This window comes from Leucoraja erinacea, chromosome 33 (genome assembly GCF_028641065.1).
Source record: "Leucoraja erinacea ecotype New England chromosome 33, Leri_hhj_1, whole genome shotgun sequence".
Taxonomy (NCBI): domain Eukaryota; kingdom Metazoa; phylum Chordata; class Chondrichthyes; order Rajiformes; family Rajidae; genus Leucoraja; species Leucoraja erinaceus.
The window spans coordinates 20,075,251-20,082,459 of NC_073409.1; positions in this window are offsets into that span (position 1 = coordinate 20,075,251).

Sequence of the window (7,209 nt, forward strand, 5' to 3'; positions counted from 1 at the left end):
TGGCAGCGCAAGGCAGTAGCTCCACCGCTGCGCCACCGTGCCGCCGTATGCTCATTAAACTGGAAAGAATGCAGCACAGATTTACAAGAATGTTGCCAGGACTCGCGGGCCTGAACTATAGGAATGAAAAATGAATATAAAATGAATGAAAAATAAGGCAAAGGTGCTGGATTAGTGCTGGTATGATTAAAGACATGAAATGGTTTAAATCGCAGATTTCAGGAACCATCTTGAAAATTTGGACTTTATCTCTTGGAGCTCAGGAGGTTAAGGGGTGACCTTATAGAGGTATATAAAATCATGAGGGGAGATTGCAACCTTCATGCGGTCCGCCCTGTTTTGACCAATGCAATCAACCTGGCGTGCACAATGAAATAAGATCAAATAGAACAAGTTGTCCTACAACTTTAGACTGTGCACGCCATACGCAAGAAGAAGAAGTTGAGGGGAATTGTTAGGGTGAGTGCACAATGTCATTTACCCTGCATTGGGGAATCAAGAACCAGAGGACAAAGGTTTAAAGTGGGAAGGGAAAGATTTAGCTCAGTTCAGTTTTATTTGTCATATGTAGGTTAACACAGGGTCAACGGTACAATGTGTTTGACAAGACAATGGGTCACCTCAGCAATGATATTACAAGGATAAAATGAAGGTAAAAAAAAAGATAAGATAAAAGTGACATTGGTAGATAAAAGACAATAATAAATAAAATAATCAACATATATGGTGTGTTTATGAGTTCAGAAGCCTGATGGCATGATGATAAAAACTGTTCTTAAGTCTGGTGGTACATGCAGCCATGCTCCTGTATCATCTGCCTGATGGTAACAAGGAGAACAGTCTGCGTGCTGGGTGGCTGTGGTCCTTGATGATGCTGTGTGCCTTCCGCAGGCACCGCCGGTGGAAAATGTCCCGAATGGCCGGGAGACAGTTGGAACCTCAGGGACAACTGTTTCACTGGGGGTGGGTGGATATATAGAATGAGCTGCCAGAGGAGATAGTTGAGGCAGGTACAATAACTACATTTAAAATACACTTGTACAGGTACAGGAGTAGGAAATGTTTAGAGGAATAAAGGGCAAAATGCAGGCAATTGGGACTAACATAGATGGAGTATCTTGGTCGCCATGGACCAGTTGGACTGAGAGGCATGTGTCCTTGTTGGATGATTACATTTTACATCAGATTATGTTTATTGAGAGAGGACAACTAATGTTGCTTTTGCCAACAATAACCTTAAAAATGAATGCAAAAGAAGACAATGAAGAACGGTCTTGACCCAAAATGTCATCCATTCCATCTATCCAGAGATGCTGCCAGTCCTGCTGTGACTCCTCATTTTGTGTCTATGTTCAGTGTAAACTGGCATCTTCCTGGACAAGAAGGCAATGTATAGTGCTGGATTAGGGCTAGTATAATTAACACTGATTAAATTAAACTGTTTACATTTCAGATTTCAGGAACCATCTTGAAAATACATGGAATGAGAATTTCCATAAAGATGCGATTCAGGCCAATTTGTTGTTGATTGTCACATAGCTACAAATCTCACCAGTGTTCTACAGACTTATCCGGGAAAAGGGGATCCTATCTGACCAGCAAATCAGAACAATCCAGATATGGAAGGAAATAAAATGTTGCTGGCGTTAAAACTGATCTCTGGGCCAGGAATAGTTCCCGCTATAAAAAGACAATGAAATGACACAAGGACGGCGCGGTGGTGCAGCGTTGCTGTCCAGCAGCGCCAGAGACCCCGGTTCGATCCTGACTATGGGTGCTGTCTGTACGGAGTTTGTACGTTCTCCCCATGACCTGCGTGTGTTTTCTCCTCAATCTCCATTTCCCTCCCACAGTCCAAAGACATGGTGGTTTGTAGGTTAATTGGCTTGGTATCAATGTGAATTGTCCCTAGTGTGTGGAGAATAGCATAGGTGTGCGGGGATCATTGGTTGGCATTAGCTCAGTGGGCCGAAGGGCCTGTTTCCATTCTGTATCTCAAAACTAAAACTGAAGATGGTGTTGGTAGAGACTGGGATTGGGCACAACTTGGACTCCTCGTTCAATTCATCTGTTCATGTCATAGGAGCAGAATTAGCCATTTGGCTCATTGAGTCTAGTCTGCCATTCCATCATGGCTGATTTATCTATCCCTCTCAACCACATTCTCCTGCCTTCTCCCCATAACATTTGACACCCATACTAATCAAGAATCTGGCATTCTCCGCCTTAAAAATACTTAACATCTCAGACGTCTCATGCAATGAATTCCACAGATTCATCATCCTCTGACGAAAGATATTCCTCCCTATCCCTTTTCTAAAGGTACATACAATTATTCCGAGCCTCTGCCCTCTGGTCCTATACTCTACCACTAGTGGAAACATTTTCTCCAATTCTACTCTATCCCGGCCTTTCACTATTTGGTAGGTTTCAATGAGGTCCCCCCTCATCATTTTAAACTCCAGTGAGTGCAGGCCCAGTGCCGTCAAACGCTCATCATACATTAACATAATCATCCCCGGGATCATTCTCATAAACCACCTCTGGACCCTCTCCAATGCCAGCACATCCTTCCTCAGATTATGGAGCCCAAACCTGCTTACAATAGATTAATTCTGCTGTAAGAACAAACTGCGCAGAGTCACAGACAAAAGCGATAGTTGCGGCATTTGATAGCTGCTGGTACTTAGGGAATGGTAGCCAAGCAAATATTGATGATCTATGCAAAAGTGGGAAGAAAGTTGAGAACAAAAAAGACAGAATTAAGTTGAGATAAGTTGAGATGTTGAATAAATTGAGAACAAATGAGATAGCATTAAGTGAAGGAGCAGGAATTAAAAAGGCACATTTTTTTGCACATCTAATTTTTATTTACTACTTTCTTAAAATTTGCAACATGTTCTATCTCTTTAACCCGTAGAGAGAAGGCAGTCAAGAATATAAAGTGTCCAAATTGCTCTCGTTGTTGGAGGAGGAAGGATGTTAGGTCCTGGAGCCATTCTCGGAGCTGCTGAAAGAGACGGGCTAGGTATGTCCAGTTGGCTAAAGCCTTACATAACATAGCGATGACAAAGAGCCGAGGTAAAGAAATCTGACGGAGATGAAAGGAACTGAAGGTATTGAAATCTTGAGGGATTCTGATGGGGAAGTGCTGGAGGAACTCAGCGGATCAGGCGGCATCTGTGGAGGGAATGGACAGGCAACGTTTTGGTTTGGGATCCTTCTTCAGACTCTCAGGTCTAACCCGAAACATTGTCGATCCTTTCCCACCACAGAATTACCTGACCCACTGAATCATAGTGTCTTAGATACATTCAGCTTGGAAACAAGACCCTCAGCCTAACCTACCCACACCGACGAATATGTCCCATCCACAATAGTCTCAGCTGTCTGTGTTTGGCCCATATCCCTCTAAACTTATCCTATCCATCTAAAGGTTTCTTAAATGTTGTGACAGTACCTGCTTCAATTACCTCCTCCATCAGCTTGTTCCACATATCCACCACCTCTTGTGTAAAAACGTTGCCCCTTAGGTTCCAATTAAATATTTCCCCATCACCCTATACCTATGTCCTTTGTTTCTTGATTCCCCTACTCTGGATAAAAGACTCCGTGCATTTCACAAGTTCATAAGTTCAGGAGATCATAAGACAAAGGTGTAGAATTAGGCCCTTCGGCCCATTGAGACAGCTCCACCATTCGATCATGGCTGATCTATTTTTCCCTCTCAACTACATTCTCCTGCCTTTTCCCCATAACCTTTGACTCCCTTACTATTCAAGAATCTATCAATCTCCACATTAAAAATACCCAATGCCTTGGCCTCCAGTACAGCCATCTGTAGCAATGAATTCCACAGATTCACCACCCTCGGGCTAAATAAATTCCTCCTCGTCTGCATTCTAAATATGCCCGAGTCTCTCCCACTAGTGGAAACATTCCCTCCACATTGACTCTATCCAGGTATTTTATTATTCCCTAAGTTTCAATGAGACCCCCCCCTTCATTCTTCTAAACTGTAGCGGCTCCAGGCCCAGTGCCAAACGCTCATAATATGTTAACCTAATCAATGGGGATCATTCTTGTAAACCTCCTCTGGACCCTTCCCAACGCCAGCACATCCCTCCTCAGATGTGGAGCCCCAAATTGCTCACAATACACCAAATGCCGTCTGACCAATGCCTATTAAGCCTCGGTGTTACATCCCTGTTTTTAGATTCGAGTCTTCTTGAAATGAATGGAAACATTGCAATTACCTTACTTACTAACAATTCAACCTGCAAATTATCCTTTTGGGAACCATGCACCAGCACGCCTAAGTGCCTTTGCACCTCCGATTTCTCAGTCCCCCTTTAAAAAATAGTATTTATTCCTACTACCAAAATGCATGGCTCCGCACTTTGCTACGCTGTATTCCATCTGCCACTTCGCTGCTGGCTCTCCCAACCTGTCCATGTCCATCTGCAGTGTCTCTGCTTCCTCACAACTACCTGCCCCTCCACCTACTTTCATATGTTCTGCAAGTCTGGTCACAAAGCTATCAATTCCATCATGCAAATCATTAATATACAACATGAAAAGTAACGTATCCAATGCTGACTGCTGCAGAACATCACTAGTCTCCAGCAGCCAAGACAAAAAGCCCCTTTTATTCCCACTCTTCCTCTTCTGCCATTCAGCCAATCTTCTATCAATGCTAGTATCTTCCTTCTGATACCATGAGCTCTCATCTTGTTCAGCAGCCTCACGTGTGCCACTTCATTAAAGGCCGTCTGAAAATCCAAGTGAACAATAGCCATTAACTCTCCTTTGTCTATAGTATCATTTACTTCCTCAAAACATTCCAACAGATTTATCAGGCAAGATCTCCCCTTCACAAAACCATGCTGACTTGACTTGGACCTATTTTATCAAGTGGTTCTACATACTCAGAAACCTAATCCTTAATAATGAACACAAAAAATCTTACCAATCATTGAAATCAGGCTGTGGTTTCCCCCCTTTGCCTTGTTCCCATCTTGCACAGTGGAATAACATTTGCAATTTTCCCATCCCATGGGACCACTCCTAAATCCCAGTGATTCTTAAAAGATCACCGCTAATGCCTCTACTATCTCTAAAGCCACCTCTTTCAGAACCTTGGGATATGGTTCATCTGGTCCAGGTGACTTATCCACCTTCAGATGTTTCACCTTCCCCAGCACCTTAATAGCAATTCCCCCACTTTTTATGTCATCTGCAAATTTACTAATCAGTCCTGCATTTTTGTCCAAATCATTCATGTACTTCATAAATAACAGAGCTCTCGGCATTATTCTTGCAGAACACCACTGGTCACAGACCTCCAGTCATAATAACACCCTTCTGCCACTACCCATCATCTATGGCCAAGCCAAGGTTGAATGCAATCTACCAAGTCACCATGGACTCCTTGTGCTTTAACCAATTGGATCAGCCTGCCATGAGGGTTCTTGTTCAATGTTTTACATTGTTCAATGTCTGTGTACATGACATCCATGGCCCTGCCTGCACCAATCGTTTTTGTCAACTCCTCCAGCAACTATAACCTTCCCATATCTGGGAATCCTCTCTAATAATCCATCAAAATTGCCAAACTTCTCGACACTACTTTGGAGTGATCTACAAAGCTAAACTAAAGTTTAGTTTAATTATACAGCACGGAAACAGGCCCTTCGGCCCATCGATTCCACGCAGACCAGCGATCCCCGTGCACTAACACCATCCTACACACACTTGGGACAATTTACAATTTTACCAAGCCAATTAACCTACAAACATGCAGATCTTTAAAGTGTAGGAGGAAACCGGAGTACCTGGTGAAAACCCACGCAGGTCATGGGGAGAACGTGCAAACTCCGTACAGACAGCACCCGCAGTCAGGATCGAAGCTGGGTCTCTGGCGCTGTGAGGCGGCAACTCCATCACTGTGCCACCTCAGAACCATGGGGTGTAGTCCATCTAGTCCAGGTGACATCCACCAGCTGCTGGGTTTCTGAGAGAACCATCACAGACTTTTATAGCCTGTAAATTACAGAGGGAAATGAACCACAGGAATGTGAGGAGGTGAACATTTCTGAAATCTAAAGCCAAATCAGAAGATGATGTGTGATACTCATTAAGATAGAAAAGTTGAAACAGGATGATGAGATTTGTATAAATGGTTCCTTTTGGAGCCCATGGAATAAGGAGGACAAGCTTGTTGACTTTATTAGTGTAAATGCATAACACTATATCCCCCAAAACGGCCTATGGATAATGAATTAGAGAATAGAATTATGTAAGGGGATATGAGAGCCATTTTGCACACAGCAAGGTGCTGCGTACAGCAATGAAGTGAATGATAAGTTAATCAGCTTTTGATTGTTTGCTGTGGGAGGCATTTTACATAGAATATCTCCCTGCTCTAGAGCTGCATAATTTACTGAGAATTTTAATATCTACTAATCACTGTAACAAGAGTCGTTGGATTTCAGACAAAAAATGATGCTCTATTCCACTTGCACTCCCTCTACACTTCCAATGAATCAGTGTTGATGATCTCAAAGCCTCGATGTGTGCTTAGAACCAATAAATATTGCTGCAAGAATTACAATGAGTGAGACAGGTAAACTCCTATAGAGGGTACATTTCAAGGGTAGGATTAAACAAAGGAACTCAGCACATAATAACTGTTTTGCTTGATGGCCATTTCTCCATTGTTCCAACTCTTCAACAGTTGAATGTGCAATATTAAATCTGACATCTATTTTTTTTTTTTTTAGTTTTTAGATTTACAACATAGCAGCAGGCCCCACAGACCAACAAGTCCCCAGCGCCGTCAATCTCTCTAGTTCTATGTTATTCCACTTTCTCATCCACTCCCTACACATCAGGGCCAGTTAAACTACAAAACCGCACGTCTTTGGGATGTGGGAGCAAACCGTAGCACCCGGAGTAAACCTACACAGGAAGAACATGCAAACTCCACACAGACAGCGCCCAAAGTCAGGATCAAACCCATGTCTCTGCTGCTGCAAGGCATCAGCTCTACCAGCTGTGCCACTGTGACGTCCTGTGTTATTTCTTATTACATTTGTGCTAATTGGCTACATAGTTTGTATATTTCCAAAGCCCCAGCAGGCTCTAGTTTGCCACCGTTGAACTAGCTAAAAGACAATCCCACAAATTACACTTGTCTGTGTTCACAGA